General features: G+C 37.4%; 1 non-coding gene across 1 annotated transcript; it reads left to right on the top strand.

Annotated features, from left to right (window-relative positions):
- The first annotated feature begins 907 nt into the window (after positions 1-907).
- LOC148569010 (small nucleolar RNA R71) lies at positions 908-1011 on the top strand. The gene has a single exon (XR_015882523.1). It is a non-coding gene; the product is annotated as a small nucleolar RNA R71 (small nucleolar RNA).
- The last annotated feature ends 15378 nt before the right edge of the window (positions 1012-16389 follow it).

Raw genomic sequence — 16389 nt, 5'->3', positions numbered from 1 at the left:
CATTGAACGCCCAGTAAGGCCTTCTTTACTGGCGTTCAACACCAGTGATGGTGCTTCTGTGGGCATTGAACGCCTAGTACAGTCTTCCTTACTGGCGTTCAACTCCAATGCATCCCCTTCAGATTTGGCCTCAGCTTCTACAGTGATGGCCTTGCACTCTTCTCTTGTATTAACCTCAGTGTTACTTGGAAGAGTATTAGGAGGAGTCTCAAGGATCCTCTTGCTCAGCTGACCAACTTGTACCTCCAGATCTTTGATGGAGGACCTAGTTTCTGTTATGAAACTATGAGTGGTCTTAGAGAGTTCAGAGACTATGATTGCTAAGTCAGAAAGGCTCTACTTAGAAGTCTCCATGTTTTGCTGAGAAGGTGGGAATGGTGGTATATTGTTGAACGTTTTCTGTGTTCTTCCACCTTGGTTATTGTTGAAGTCTTGCTGAGGGTTCTATTGATCCTTCCATGAGAAATTAGGATGATTTCTTCATGAAGGATTGAAGGTGTTTCTATAGGGTTCTCCCATGAAATTTACCTCCTCCATTGAAGGTTCATCTGGATCATAAGCATCTCCTTCATAGGAGGTGTCTTGAGTGCTGCCAGCTGCAGCTTGCATTCCAGTCAAATGCTGAGAGATTATATTGACCTGTTGGGTTAAGATTTTGTTCTGAGCCAATATGGCATTTAGAGTGTCAACCTCTAGAACTCCTTTCTTTTGAACTACCCCATTGTTCACAGGGTTTCTCTCAGAAGTATACATGAATTGGTTGTTTACAACCATTTCAATGAGTTCCTGTGCCTCTGTAGGCGTTTTCTTCAGGTGGAGTGATCCACCAGTAGAATGGTCCAATGACATCTTGGACATCTCAGATAGACCATCATAGAAGATTCCTAGGATAGACCATTCTGAGAGCATGTCAGGAGGACACCTCCTGATCAATTGCTTGTATCTTTCTCAAGCTTCATAGAGGGATTCACCCTCTTTTTGTCTGAAGGTTTGAACTTCCACCCTGAGCTTGCTCATCTTTTGAGGTGGAAAGAACTTGGCCAAGAAAGCATTGACCAACTTTTTTCAAGATTCTAGGCTTTCCTTAGGTTGAGAATCCAACAATATCCTAGCTCTGTCTCTAACAGCAAAAGAAAAAAGCATAAGCCTGTAGACCTCAAGATCCACTCCATTAGTCTTAACAGTGTCACAAATTTGTAAGAATTTAGATAGGAACTGATGTGGATCTTCCAGTGGATGTCCATGGAACTTGCAATTCTGTTGCATTAGAGAGACTAACTGAGACTTTAGCTCAAAGTTATTTGCTCTAATGGCAGGTATGGAGATACTTCTTCCATAGAAGTCAGAAGTGGATGCAGTGAAGTCACCAAGAACCTTCCTTGCATCTCCTTCATTATTCTGTTCGACTGCAATATCTATATTTTCATCTTCTTGTTCGAATACCTCTGTGAGGTTTTCTCTGGAGTGTTGTGCTTTAGCTTGTTGTAAACGCTTCCTATGGGTCCTCTCAGGTTCAGGATCAAGATCAAAGAGAGATTCTTTATCCTTGTTCCTGCTCATAAACAAGAAGAAAGAATACAAGAAGAGAGAAAGAAAAGGATTCTCTATGTCAGAGTATAGAGGTCCTTTGTTAGAGAGAGAGATAGATCAAAAAGAAAAGAAAAAAAATATTTCCTTTAATAATGATAGTTTTTGAAAATTAATAGAGAGAGAAGTGAAGATATTTTCGAAAATAGAGAGGAAAAAGAAGAGAAAATTTTCGAAAAAGAAGAGAGAGAAAGTAGTTAGGAAATTTTGAAAAAGAAGAAAGAGAATGGAAAATAAAAAGAGAATAAGATAAAACATGTAACTAATTAAGAAAGATTTGAAAATAAAATAAGATAAAAGATTTGAAAAAGATTTGACTTTAAAATTTTAAAATTAAAATTGGAAAGAAAAAATCAACAAGATAATATAAGAATTGAAATTATTTGAAAAAGATTTGATTTTGAATTTTGAAAAAGATTTTATTTTAAATTTTGAATTTTGAAATTTAAAATTTGAAATTTTGAAATTGGGTTTTTAAAATTTGAATTTGAAATAAAATAAGATAGAATTTTTGAAATTTAAAGAAAGATAAAAAGATAAGATAAAGATTTCAAAAAATTTTGTATTTTAAAATATAAAAGAAAGATAAGATAGGAAAGAATGAAATTAAAAAAAAAGATATGATAAGATTTGAAAAGTTAAGATTTTGACTTTACTAACAAGAAAACACTAAACTTTAAAAATTTTTAAATTAAATAAGAAAAGAAAGTAAGATTTTCGAAATTTTTGAGTAAAGATAGAAAAGGTATTTATATTTTTTTATTTTTTGAATTAATGAAGAAAGAGAAAAACAACCAAAAGACACCAAACTTAAAATTTTTAGATCTAAAGACACTAATTTTCGAAAATTAAAGAGAAAAACACCAAAGGACACCAAACTTAAATCTTTTAAGATCAAAACAAGAAAAAAAACAAGAGCCACTTAAATACCAAAGAAGAACACTTAAGACAATTTCGAAAATTCTAAAGAAGAGATAAACACACAAGGGACACCAAACTTAAAAATTGACATACATTAGACTCAAACAAAAGACACTATTTTTGAAATTTTTTTGAAAAGGAAGCAAGAAACTTCGAAATTTTAACAAGAACAAGAACAAAAGACTCAAACAAAAGACAATGATTAATAAAGAAAAGAGAAGATTTTGAAAAACACTTGATTTTTTTTTTTGAAAAACAAAACAAAAGACTCAAACAAAATAGTAAAAAGTACCTAATCTAAGCAACAAGATAATTTGGTAGTTTGTCAAAACCAAACAATCCCTGGCAACGACGCCAAAAACTTGGTGCACAAAACTGGCTCTGCACGTTTTGCACAGATAGACCGGCAAGTATATCGGGTCATCTAAGTAATACCTCAGATGAGTGAGGATCGATCCCACGAGGATTGTTGGTTTGAGTAAGCAATGGTTACCTTGCAGATCTTAGTTAGGCGGATAGAAAATATAGTTTGTCACGAAGAACGCATAAAAATAGATAAATAAATAAAAAACATTACTAGATAGGTGTGGAATCAATGGTATGAGAACAGTTGAGGCTTCGGAGATACTTTATCTTTCCGGATTAACTTTTCTTACTATCTACTTCAATAACTTTCTGATTCATTCAATGGCAGTCGTAAGTGATTAACTCATGTCCTCTCATCAAGTTAACCTCCTCCACTGTAGCAATCCACCATGTTGCAAGTGACTCATGTCCTCTCATCAAGCCACCTTTAGGTTTCTCACTGTAGTAGAAGATAAAGCTCTAAGCAATGCATTCCCCTTTGTGATCCTACTCAAGGTGCCACAAACAAGGAAGATCTTCTGGATCAGGGAACACTGCTTCTCAGACTCTAGCCTTAGCGCCACAGAGACCTCACTTACCCACGGTCAACAGGATTTCATGTCACAGATCCAAAGTTGCCCAGGTACTCTATTGGAATCTGCAATGCAATCTCTAGCTTTGGTTCAACGCTATCCGGGTCAGAACTCGCACGGAACCCATGTAGAACAAGGGTGATTGTCACGGGTCACCCTCAATTCATAAGATGAAGAACGAGGTTGCATAAGAGAATAGAATCAGACATATTGAAATAGAATGGTAATATTATTAATCCATGGAACTCAGCAGAGCTCCTAACCGTAACCTTAGGAGGTTAGTGACTCCTATTGTACAAAAAACAATGTAATTCGAAAATAAGATATGCTGGAGAGATCCTAAACATGGTTGATCTTCTCCTATATATACTAATCTGCTAACTAAGAATTACAGAAGTAAGACAACTAGACTTAGAGGTGCGAAAATCCACTTTTCGGACCCACTTGGTGAGTGTTTGGGCTGAGCTTGGGGTGTCTCCATGAGCTAGTACATCTTACGGGCGTTGAACGCTGGCTTGGGACTCCCTTTTAGGCGTTGGACACCAGCTACCCCCTTTTAGGCATTGGACGCCAGGAATGGGGCTGGTGGCTGGTGTTGAATGCCAATTTTGGGCCTTCATTTCCAAAGCCAAGTATGGACTATTATATATTTCTAGAACGCCCTGAATGTTAGCTTAACATATCCATTAAGAGCACGCTACTCGGACTTCTGTAGCTCCAGAAATTCTCCTTCGAGTGCATAAAGGTCAGAATCTGGCAACATCTGCAGTCCTTTTTCTGTCTCTAAATCAAACTTTGCCAAAACTCCTTAATTTTAGTTAGAAAATACCTGAAATCATCATAAAACACACAAACTCAAAGTAGAAACAAAAAATGTGAATTTAACACTAAAACCTATGAAAATAGAATAAAACTTAAACAAAACATAATAAAAACTATATGAAAATGATGCCAAAAAGCGTATAAAATATCCGCTCATCATGGAGCTGGAATTGGGAAATATACTTGGGAACTCGAACCAGATATGTAGAAGGACTACTGACACCTCTTTTCAGATAACTAAATCTGAATTTTGAGGGCAAAATTCTTAATTAGGTGGGTAGGATGTAAATCCCGCAAAATTAGCAAATAATTAATCAATAAATTAAATTTTTAATAAAAGAAATTTGAAATATTAATTTTATAGTAAAATAAGATAGATCTAATTAAAACGAAAATTTTGACACTAAATTTAAAGAATTTAACCCAAGATTGGATTGAACAGGTCGAACTGTAGCCGAACCGGGCCCGTGGGCCCAACCAATTCACTTACTTAAGTGAGCTTCAGCCCACTTCTCTCCCTTCTTCATGTATAGGATGCTGAAGCTCAGCACAAGGGAGAATAAGGTAACAAAATTCACAAAACCCTTGATTTTCATTCAAATCTATGTAACTTTTGATCCAGAGCTTCGATCCCCGTGCCGTTTGCGGCCACGCAACCGCAACGTCGAGCTCTACAAAACCCAGTCACTAATTAAGTAAGAAAATCACTTATGTGTTCCAATTTCTTCCTTTCCAATTTCAAAAATTATGAGCAATTATGTTGAAAATTATTCAATTCCGGTGTTTAGGTTCGAATTAGCTTGAGGAGAATGTTTAATCTTGCTTATTTGGTGCTTGGGAAAGGTGAGAATCCCAGAACTCTAGCTAATTCTTTGAATTTGTGTTTTGGGTATTAAGCTTTGGATATATATGTATATATATGTGTGTGTGTGGTAATGTGAATTTTAGGTATATATAAATATTGGAGTTGATTTGTGGGCATTAGAGGCTTGGGAAGCTGGATTGTGGTGAGGAAGGCTTGTGAGTTTGCCTTGTGGGTTGCCTTGGGAAATACTTGAAAATCGGCCAAGGTATGGTTTAGGTTTCTGGTATTTAATATGTAAGGTTTTTTGAAAACTTGGGCTAGATGACCATAGGATAGGTTGGAACATATGAGTATGTTTAATGCATAGCGCCCTTGATGATGATTGTGACATGAACTGAATATTTGCTGCATGATTATTGTTTATGATGATGCTAGGTTGTTAGGTGATGAGTTGATGATGATGATATGAATAAATAGGAATGGATGGTGGTATATAGGTGATTTTGTTAACATTATTGCGAAATTTATACATATGGTTGTTTAAAATTGAAGAACGGTTGTATATGGTAATATGTGATGGATGTGATATGGTAGTTGATGTTGGGGTGCTAAACATATGTATAGTTAGGTTGGATTTGAGTTTGGTTTTTAATGGAAATTGAGGTTTGAGGTTTTTGTATAAAATGGGTTTTTGGCCAAACATCGATGAGCTATAACTTGGCTTCTAGACCCCCAAATTATTTCAAACTTATTTCAATTAAAAATTGGGTCCGTGAAATTTATTCCGTTCAAAGAACGGATGAAAAATATTTTAAAACAAAAATGTTATGCGCATCGGAAGTTCGGAGGGCGAAGCTGAAATTCTGCAGACTTAGCCATTTCTGGCCAAACTGCAGTGTATCGTATGGATACCCTTCATTCGCGAAGGGTCGATTCTGCCCCACGTACATGCGTACGCGGACAAGGCTATGCGTATGCGAAATGGGCTAAAATGCACTCCCACACGTACGCGTGACCCCTGTTTTCAGCAAATGAGATTTTATGTTTTAAAGCATAATTTTGGATCCTATAAACCTCTATTTTCATTTCTTTGACCCTAGATTTTGTTAGTAAGCCTAGTAATGAGATGAAGCTAGGAATAGGCAGTAACTTGGACATGAAGAAAGTTTTGTGAATTGATAATTTAGGTATGAGAAAGAAGGGCGCCTATGTATATGATATATATATATATATATATATATATATATATATATATATATATATATTTTTGAATGATGAAACTGGCTAAAGAAAAGAATGAATGTTGCATCTGAGTACTCTTTCTCGAAAGTGCAACCCCAGAAGATGGTGAAAGGTGGGGATCCGCTTCTTTGTTCCTCATGGTATTGTAAAATCGTCCCCAACGAGATGGTCGGAGGTTAGGATCCCCTCCTTTATTCCTCATGGGCATATGAGAACGTACCTCCTGGGTAGCCGCAAGGGTTGTGGTTTCACCCCCACTTGCTCCAGTTTGGTTAGTATAAAGGCTCCCCGGGTAGCCGCAAGGGTTGTGGTTTCGCCTCACTTGCTCCGGGTTATAATGAGTTATGTATAAAAGTGCAATTATATGATGAGTAAGTAATGAATGATTATGAAATGTTAATGAATGAATATGGAATGATTATCTGAGATACGAGTTTTTCTGGGTAAAGTACCATGGCTTACCACCACGTGTTCCAGGTTGAGACTCGATACTCTATTGACCCTACGTTGTAAGGGTGACCGGGAACTTATAAATTCCTGGGAAGGTTAAACCCCCATTGAGTATGTTATATATATATATATATGAATTATGAATGAGAAGAGAAAAAGCTATGCATAGTCTCATGAGGATGTGCGACAGGGGACAGTTCAGGGTTTAGCAGCCGGACTTGTTGGGTTTGCTTGATAACCGACAGATGAGACTCATAAGGCATAGGACAGGCATGCATCATATGCATATTGTTTGAATTTCTTGCTTGTGCATTGATTGGGATTGCCTAAGTGATTATAACATGCTATTGTTATATTTTCTATTTGCATTACTTGTATACTACCTGTATTTGCCATTGCCTACTTGTTTGTCTTTATAATTTCACTGGAGATGGAGGAACGGAAGAAAGGCAGAGAGATTCAGCATTCTAGTTCAGTTTTAGTTAGATTTAAGGAATTAGTTTAGTTTAGAAAGCCTTAGAGAACCACCCTGATTCATGGTTTCTGTTTTAGTTCTTTAAGGTTTATAATCTAAGTGTTGGCGTTCTAGGATTGCCTCTGGCATTTCCAGGACCTTATATCTTATGTGCGTGGTACCTTTACCATGTTGAGAACCCCTGGTTCTCATTCCATACAATGTGGTGTTTGTCAGATGCAGGTCGAGAGGCACCTCGCTAGGCGTCTGGAGTTCTCCAGCAGCGAAATGGGCTTTTTGGGATTATACTTTTGTTCCGCTTTGTTATATATATATGTATAGATTCTCTCTGTGTATATATGTTTTACTGTTGCACCTCATAAAGGTTTATGGAGAACTAGGGTTTCTTTTATGTATGTTGGGTTATGGATTATATATATATATATATATATATGTATGTAACTATTCTCTGGCCAGCGTAGCTTCGTAGGTTGAGTTTTTTCTTACGCAAGTTACGTTATTTCTGATCGTTGCGCTTTTATATTTTGTGATTTTTGCTTTACCTTTTCTCCAAGGCTCCTAGTACACTACCTTCTTTCAATTATTATATGTATATATTTTATTATAGAGGTCGTAGCGCCTCGCCACCTCTGTTTTACATCCTTGGTGTAAAGCTCTGTGTGGTAAGGTGTTACATTCCACGCTTTTAAAGTATGCCAAAAAGTGGACATAACACCACACTTTCAGAAAAATGCCCATTGTTTTGGTTTTGGCTACGCTTCAAAAGAATGCCAATAGAAAAAGATATGGCTACACTTAATAAGCGTGGCTGTTGATAACTACAAGAAGATATGGCTGTGCTAGAAAAGTGTGCCAATAGAGTACATTGAGTTCTGTACAAATTATGCTGTATTATTGACTTACACAATAATTATATATCATATTTTAAAAATATTTTTGCTAAAACTTTATAGAATAAATGAAATTTACAATAATATTTAAGTAAAAATCTAATAATAATCTCTTAAAATTAAACTCAATATCTTACCAGTGCGCACCCTTCCTTATCCTACACCTCCACGGCATTTGTTAGCAGCGCGCACAACGCAACTCCACCTCCTCCAAAACGGTGTCGTCCGGCTCTAGCTCCCCTTGCAGCTCTGAAATTTCCACATCACCAGAAGGTTTGAGGTTTACAGCGACAAAAGAGAGCGTCGGCGAGGGAGCGTCGACGGAGGATTTGCAAGAGAGAGTGAGCGCCAAGGAGGGAGGCCTTGCCAGAGCGAATCACCACCGAAGGAGGATTAGGGTTTACAACGTTGGAGCACAAACGAAGGGAGCGCTGGAGGAGCGAGCGTCGACAGAGGCCTTGCTAGAGAGAGTCACAGCCGAAGGAAGGTTAAGGGTTTAATGCGTACAGAGGAGACTGATGAGTGAAAATTTTATACCCTTTTTAGCATTATTTCTTTAGTGTTTTTAGTATATTTTGTTAAGTTTTATTATGTTTTAGTAGGTTTTAGTGCGAAATTCACATTTGGGATGCTACTTTGAGTTTTTGTAGGTTTCTTATGATTTTAGGTGATTTTTGGGTGAATTTGGCAAGTTTTGGCAAAGTCTGATTCACAGGCGAAGAAAGGATAGCAGATGCTGTCAGATCCTGACCTCCATGCATTCATACAAGCATTTCTGGTGCTACAGAAGTCCAATTGACGCACTCTTAATGGCGTTGGAAAGCTAACTTTCAGAGCTTTCCAGAGTTTTGGAGAAGACTGCCCAAAACGGGCGTTGAACGCCCAACTTCACCCCTTTTGGCATTCAACGGCCCAAAAGGACTAAAACCAGCGTTGAACGCCCAAACCTGGTGTTCACCGCCACCAAGGGAGCACAACGGAGCGTGGACACCATCCTAATGGGCGTTCAACGCCCATTCCTCAATTTGGACGCCAAGCTCAGCCCAAAACACTCACCAAAGTGGGCCCAAAAGTGGATTTTTGCACCCTTAGCTCAGTTTATCATATTTTCGTAAATTTTAATTTTTAGATTAGTATATATAGAATAAGGATCAACCTTGTTCAGAGACTTTTGACAATTTACACGTTTTTCATATTATTTCTGTACATTATGAGCGGCTAAAACCTCCTAGATTAAGGATAGGAGCTCTGCTCATTCCTATGGATTAATATTATTACTTTTCTACTTTAATATATGTTTGATTCTATCCTATGATGCATTTTTGATCTTCATCCTTATGGATATGGGGTTTAACTGGCGTATGATCCCTCATTCTACATGAGTTCTTACGAGTCCTTGGCGGGATAGTATTGAGCTGCAACTTGAGAATGCATCACAGATTCCAATAGAGTATCTGGGCTAATTGGGATATGTGACATAAACTCTCGTTAGTCATGGGTAATTGAGGTTTCTGTGGCGCTAAGGCTAGAATCATAGAGCTTCATTCTTCGATCCGGAAGATCCGACCTTGTCTGTGGCGTTTTGAGTAGGATCATCAATTGGGGCAAGCAATAATGAGTCAATTAGCTTCCCGGCGCTCAAATATACAAGGATCAGCCACAGCTCCATGTGGACAGTCTAGTGAAGAGCGTAGCATGAAGGAGATACCAGAAGCCCCAGTGAACAAGACAGAGAATGAATTCGTACTAGAACAAGTAGAAGAAGCTGTCATTGTTCAAGAAGAAGAAGAAGAAGTGGTTGAAGACTTAGGAGATGCAGAACCTCCATGGGAAAGTCAAGACATCGAGCCTCCTTCAAAGAAAATTGAAATTGATGCTGAGGAGGGTGTACAACCTCCAAGGCATATCACAGTTGAAGACTTGGAAGAGGTTGATCAAGAGATAGAGATTCAAGAAGAAGAAGCACAACCTCCCATGCCCTTGGAAAGCAATGAAGAAGAGATTGAATTGGAAGAGAGCTACCAAGAGAAAGAGGTTGAAATTGAAGAAGCTTGCAAAGAGGTGGTAGTTATCCGAAAAGAGCACAAGGGAGTGGAACTTGCAATTTCATTAAAAATACCTCCCCTTAAGTTGCCATCATCCTTCACAACATTTAAGTGGGTAAAATTCATATCCCTTAGCTTTCTAATCCCACTTGAATATGGGCTACTGGAGACGGATGGTCAACTTAGAGCTCTTTGTGACATTAAGAGTAAGAGGAAGATGGCCAGTGGTAAGAATTGTCCTGCAAGGTTCATCATGGTTGGAAGCTTTGAGTTTAAGAGTAAAGGTTGGTATAGAGCTCAACTGAATGGGTCTAGGAAGTTGTTTGGCCGCTTACGTGAGAATTCAGACTGCTTGCCACCCGGATGGAACAATATTGCTCAACCAAAAGACGGGTGCAAAGGCAAGGTCTGGGACCCCGGAATCTATTCTACCAATCACCACTCTTAGGGCCTTGTCACTTGCTTCAACTTACTTGAAGGCTTTCTGCGCCTAGTTTGGGATCCCGGAGGACACTGGAATCACAAACATTGGTGGAGATTCCTGGATGAGTTCAAGCACAAGCCACCATAACAGGAAACTCACCAAATGTCCAACTTAAGGACTTTAACTAAAAGTGCTAGGTGGGAGACAACCCACCATGGTATGATCTTTCCTTTTTTCAATTATAATTTTATTTAGTTTTGTTTAATTTTGAATTTTATTTTATTTCATTGAACCTGGAGTTTTGCATAACATTCATATTAATATTGCACTCTGCATATTGTATAAAAAAAAAAAACAAAAACACGCATGCGACGCGGCAGCGTCGCTGACGCGTCCGCGTCACTAGTGCGTTGGGGAGAAAAGAATTGAAAAGAGAGTCACGGGAAAGCGTGGCTGGAGGCGCGCCTTTAGCATAATTTGACCCCACGCGACCGTGTCGCTCACGCGACCGCGTCATGTGGAACTTTGGCCTCCCACGCGACCGCGTCACCCACGCGGCCGCGTGCCCTGTAAATCGACGTAAAAAGGGTGTCTGGCCGAAAGTTGAGCTGGAATTGGGCTAGACTCGTGCTAGCAGCACAAGCCCACTCACGCGATCGTGTGCCCCACGCGTCCGCGTCATATTGGAAATCAGGCCATTCACGCGATCGCGTCACCCACGCGACCGTGTCACACTAAGATTTGGCAAAATGAGTTTTGAACAGAGAGTTGTGCGAGCGCGAGGCTGCCCTCGCACCAGTAGCACAAAACATGTCATGCGACCGCGTCGATTAACTTAAAAGCGCAAGTCATGCGGCCGCGTGCCCCACGCGTCCGCGTCGCTCGCGCCGCACAGCTTATCTTAATTTGCCAAATATTTTATCTTGTCTTCCCCCAATCCTAATTTTTCCCTCCCTCCTTTCTTACTCACTTCTTTCCCTTCTCATTCTTCTTATCTTTCATTTTATTTATTTGCATATTTCATTCATTACATTTTAATTTTGTGCATATTTTTATTTTCTTTTCTGAATTTTTTATTTTTTCCATTGGTGTTAAAAATTTTTCTTATTCAACTGTTGCTTCTTTTCTTGAATTTATTTTGATAACTTGTTTTACACTGTGGGATGATATTAGTTATCTGCCAATGCCAATTTTTTATGATACTTGCACTCTATTTGCATTGACATGAGCTTATACTGTCTTCCATTACCCACACTCTCCTCCCCTATGTTACAAATTTTGTACCACTGGCATGCCTTGGCTTCTATTGTTTTCTCACATACATGTTGAAGCTTCCATGTAAATGAGACCATTATCATTTGGCATTAACCCACCCATACTTCATTTATTTTCTTATCTTTATTTCTGGATTACCTTTTCTTCCCTTTTTCTTTCAGGATGGCCACCCGAAAGGGAACCGGAAGACGTTTACATGGGGAGACAGACAAGTCCATCTGCAAAATCTTGAAGAAAAGCAGCAGTTGTAACAACCCGTCTACCTGCACAGCTCAGCATGCACCGAGGACGGTGCAATCTTTAAGTGTGGGGAGGTCGATACCGATCTCCATGGGTTAGTACTTTCTTGTCTCAACGCCAATGTTTAATTTTCTTTGTAGATTAGTTGTTGCATTTGCATATTTGTTTGATTTTTGCATATTTTACCACTTGGTTAAAGTAATATTTTCTTTTTCAAGAAACCTTTTAGAGCATTTCACTAATTTGAATAAAATTTAATGTTACACTTGTTTGAAGAAATATTATTTTGGAACATGGTTTAGAGTTCGAACACACAAAACCTGTGAGATTTTGAGCCTATTTGAATTGGTTGCATTTTATCAACCAAAATTTTGTTTTAGTGTGTATTTTTCTCTCTAAAATTGTGATCTTTGTCTTGCTTAATTCTATATTTCCATTTATTTGATGTATGCATGCACTTACATGATTGAGACCATTGTTTGATTTTAACTCACTTATCCCAAAATTAACCTACCTTTTACATCACCCTTGTTAGCCCCCTTGAGCCTTTTAATCCCCTCTTGTTTTATAACCACATTACTAGCCTTAAGCAAAAAAACAAAATAAAAATCCCAAGTTGAATCCTTGGTTAGCTTAAGATAGATATTGTGTATAATTTAAGTGTGGGAAATTTTATGGGAACATGGAATGATATGAAAAAAAAAGTAGGGAATTAAATTGAATAAGTTATTTGAAAATTTGGGAAGCATGCTCATGTGAAATCAAAATAATTAAATTACCATGTGCATTGAAAAAAAAAATATATATATATATATATATATTAAGTAATTAAATAAGGGGATACAAAAAAAAAAGAAGAAAAATAATATTACCCCAAATGCAAAATAAAAAGAATCAATGCACATGGGACAAAATTCAAAAATAAATTTGATACATGAGCATGTAATACAAAAAGTGGGAAAATTATGGGAAGCTAAGTATAATTTTAAAATTTTTATAGAGTATGTATATGTTAGGTGAGATCTTAGACTACTCAAGGATTCACTTTACTAGCTCACTTAGCCTTATATATACCCTTACCTTCACCTTAGCCCCATTACAACCCTTAAAAGACCTCTTGATATGTGTATCTGTGCATTAAATTTATGTTGATTGTTAGATGAAGAGCAAGCGTTAGAAAATAAGGTTAGCAGAGAATTGAGAGAATCGAACCTTAAACACATGAATGATTAGAGTGATATACACTACTAGTGAGGGTTCGATGCTTGATTCTTTGTTCCCAGCTTTCATGAGCTATTTTCTTCTACAAGTCTATTTGTACTTCATTTTTTATGATTTGAATTAGTGAAATCCAGTTCATATTTATTCTTGGAGATTTATTTACTTTTAACCAAGTAGGTAGAAACATTTCGCATGTAGTTGCATTCATAGGTTGCATTTCATGCATTCTACCATTCCTCTTCATTCCTTTATAGTTTCTCTTGAGCTTAGCATGAGGACATGCTATTGTTTAAGTGTGGGGAGGTTGATAAACCACTATTTTATGGTTTATCTTGTGCTCAATTGAGTGGATTTTATCAACTCTTTACCCACTTATTCATACTATTTGCATGTTTTACATTTTCCTTCCTAATTATGTGCTTTGATTGAAAACATGCTTCTTTGGACTTATATTTACTTATTATTAATCCTCTCTTATCACCATTAGATGCCTTGATATATGTGTTAAGTGTTTTCAGAGATTACAGGGCAGGAATGGCTCAGAGGATGGAAAGGAAGCATGCAAAAGTGGAAGGAATACAAGAAGTTGGAGAAACTGCTAAGCTGTCCAGCCTGACCTCTTCGCACTCAAACGGCTATAACTTTAGCTACAGAGGTCCAAATGACGCGGTTCTAGTTGCGTTGGAAAGCTAACGTCCGGGGCTTCGATTTGATATATAATTTGCCATAGTTGCCTCGACGCCAGGCGACGCGAACGCGTGGGTCACGCGGACGCGTGACCTGGCAGGAACGCAACCCGCGTGGCCGCGTGAGCCATGCGGCCGCGTCACTTTTCCGCGACCTGTACGTACCAGAATATGCTGGGGGCAATTTCTGGGCTGTTTTTGACCTAGTTTGCGGCCCAGAAAATACAGATTAGAGGCTATAAAGTGGGGGAATACATCCATTCATCAGGAGGCTCTCATAATTCACTTTTCATGTTTTAGATGTAGTTTTAGAGAGAGAGGTTCTCTCCTCTCTTTCTCTTAGGATTAGGATTTAGGACTTCTCTTAGTTTTTAAGAGTGACTCTCGATCCAGGTTCAATGTTACTTTGATTTATGTTTTTCTTCCATTTGAGATACTCTAATGCTTTTATTTTATTACTTTAATTATTATTTATCTTTCTTTTATTTATGTTACTGTTGCTCCCATCTGAAGGTATTTTTATTCCAGTAGATTTACTTTTTTCCTTTTGGTTTTGGTTAAGAAATCAGTAACTCAGGAAGTTATCCAACTCAACAGCATAATTGTTAATTGTTATCTTGCCAATTGAATTGAACTTCAATAATCCCAATCTTTTCTTAGGAATTAACTCGGATTTGAAGATCAAACTAGTTAGTCACTTGACCTTCCTCTGCTTTAAGTAAGGGTTAACTAAGTGAAATTAAGATTTAATTTTTATTATCATTGATAAGGATAATTCGGTATGGACTTTCAATTTCTTATACCTTGCCAAGAGTTTATTTTATAATTATTTATTTATTTTATCCTTCTTATCATTCAACACACTGCTTCCTTACTTTCAAAAACCCCAAAACATACCTTTGCATAACCAATAATAAGAACACCTCCCTGCAATTCCTTGAGAAGACGACCCGAGGTTTAAATACTTGGTTATCAATTTAAAAGGGGTTTGTTACTTGTGACAACCAAAACGTTTGTATGAAAGGACTTTTGAAGGTTTAGAAACTATACTTGCAACGAGGATTTATCCGCAAATTTCTAGACCACGCAAAAGTTCTCTCATCAGCGTTTCTACAACAGCTAGTCTTTTCTATTCGCCTAACTAAGATCTGCAAGATAACCATTACTTGCTCAATCCAACAATCCTCGTGGGATCGACCCTCACTTACCTGAGGTATTACTTGGACGACCCGGTGCACTTGCCAGTTCAGCTGTGGGAAATTCAATTTTCTCGCACCAGAGACGGTGGGAGCGCCGGAAGAGGGAGCGCCGACGGAGCCATTGCGACAAAGGAGAAAGGGCGAGCACCGGTGATGTGAGTGTTTGTTAGGGTTCTTTGAAGATTTTCAGGCCATTGTTCCAAAGGAGAGTGTGTTTCAAAGAAAAGAAAGGGTAGGGCTCTTTGTTGTGTGTATGTAAGTCTGATCTCATCGTTTCAAATATTGGAAACCTATTTTTTTTTTGAAACCTTGTGGCCACGCTTTTGAAGCGTGCCGAAAGAGTTAAAGGAAACCAGCACGCTTCAAAAACGCCACGATAACAAAACTTTTTCATCACACTTCAAAAGTGTGTCTGTTGTTCTCTATTGCTATGCTTTTGAAGCGTAGCAAAAAAACCGTGGTCAAATCGTGAAGCAATTGCCACCCTCATAAAAGTATGGTCGTTGACTTTTTCGACCACGCTTTTAAAACGAACAAAAAAAATCTGTGATCAAATCTCTAAGCAATCACCACACTTATAAAAACGTGACTGTTGACTCCTACCGGCCACGCTTGGCAAGAAAAAAGCATGGCGAAATGGATTTTTTCTTATAGTGTTTATATAATATATTCACTTATTAATAAACATTGGCATACCTATTTGTTCATATTTTTATATGAATATAATAATCATATATAACCACAATAATAAGTAACAAAATATTTTATTTTATAAATTATATATAATAAAAAATATTTTTAAGAAAAAAAACGCTTTTTATTTTTGGTGCTATGATTCAAGTGGTGTTTTTTAATAATATGGATATTTAATGATTTTTTTGGTGTGGATACCACAAATTTGAGAGTCAAATTTATTGTTTTAATTTTTTTCTTTTAAAAAATATAAATTTAGAGTCAGATATGTGATTTATAATTTTTTTTCCACAAAATTTTTCTACCAATTTGTTTATCCTTTAAAAAAAAAATTCATCAGACACAAATTTAAAACTCAGATTTCTTTATTACTCCAAATTGAACCTTAAGTTTTGTTTCCAAAACAAAACTTAGCCTTCAATTTGTGAATTCCAATTAAAAAAATTTATCTCCATATTCATAAAAAATACATCATT

The sequence above is a fragment of the Arachis ipaensis genome, chromosome B4 (genome assembly GCF_059453495.1).
Source record: "Arachis ipaensis isolate K30076 ecotype BB chromosome B4, ASM5945349v1, whole genome shotgun sequence".
In the NCBI taxonomy this organism is placed as follows: Eukaryota; Viridiplantae; Streptophyta; class Magnoliopsida; order Fabales; family Fabaceae; genus Arachis; species Arachis ipaensis.
The sequence above is the reverse complement of the archived record's forward strand: the minus strand, read 5'-3'. Positions and strand labels throughout refer to the sequence as shown.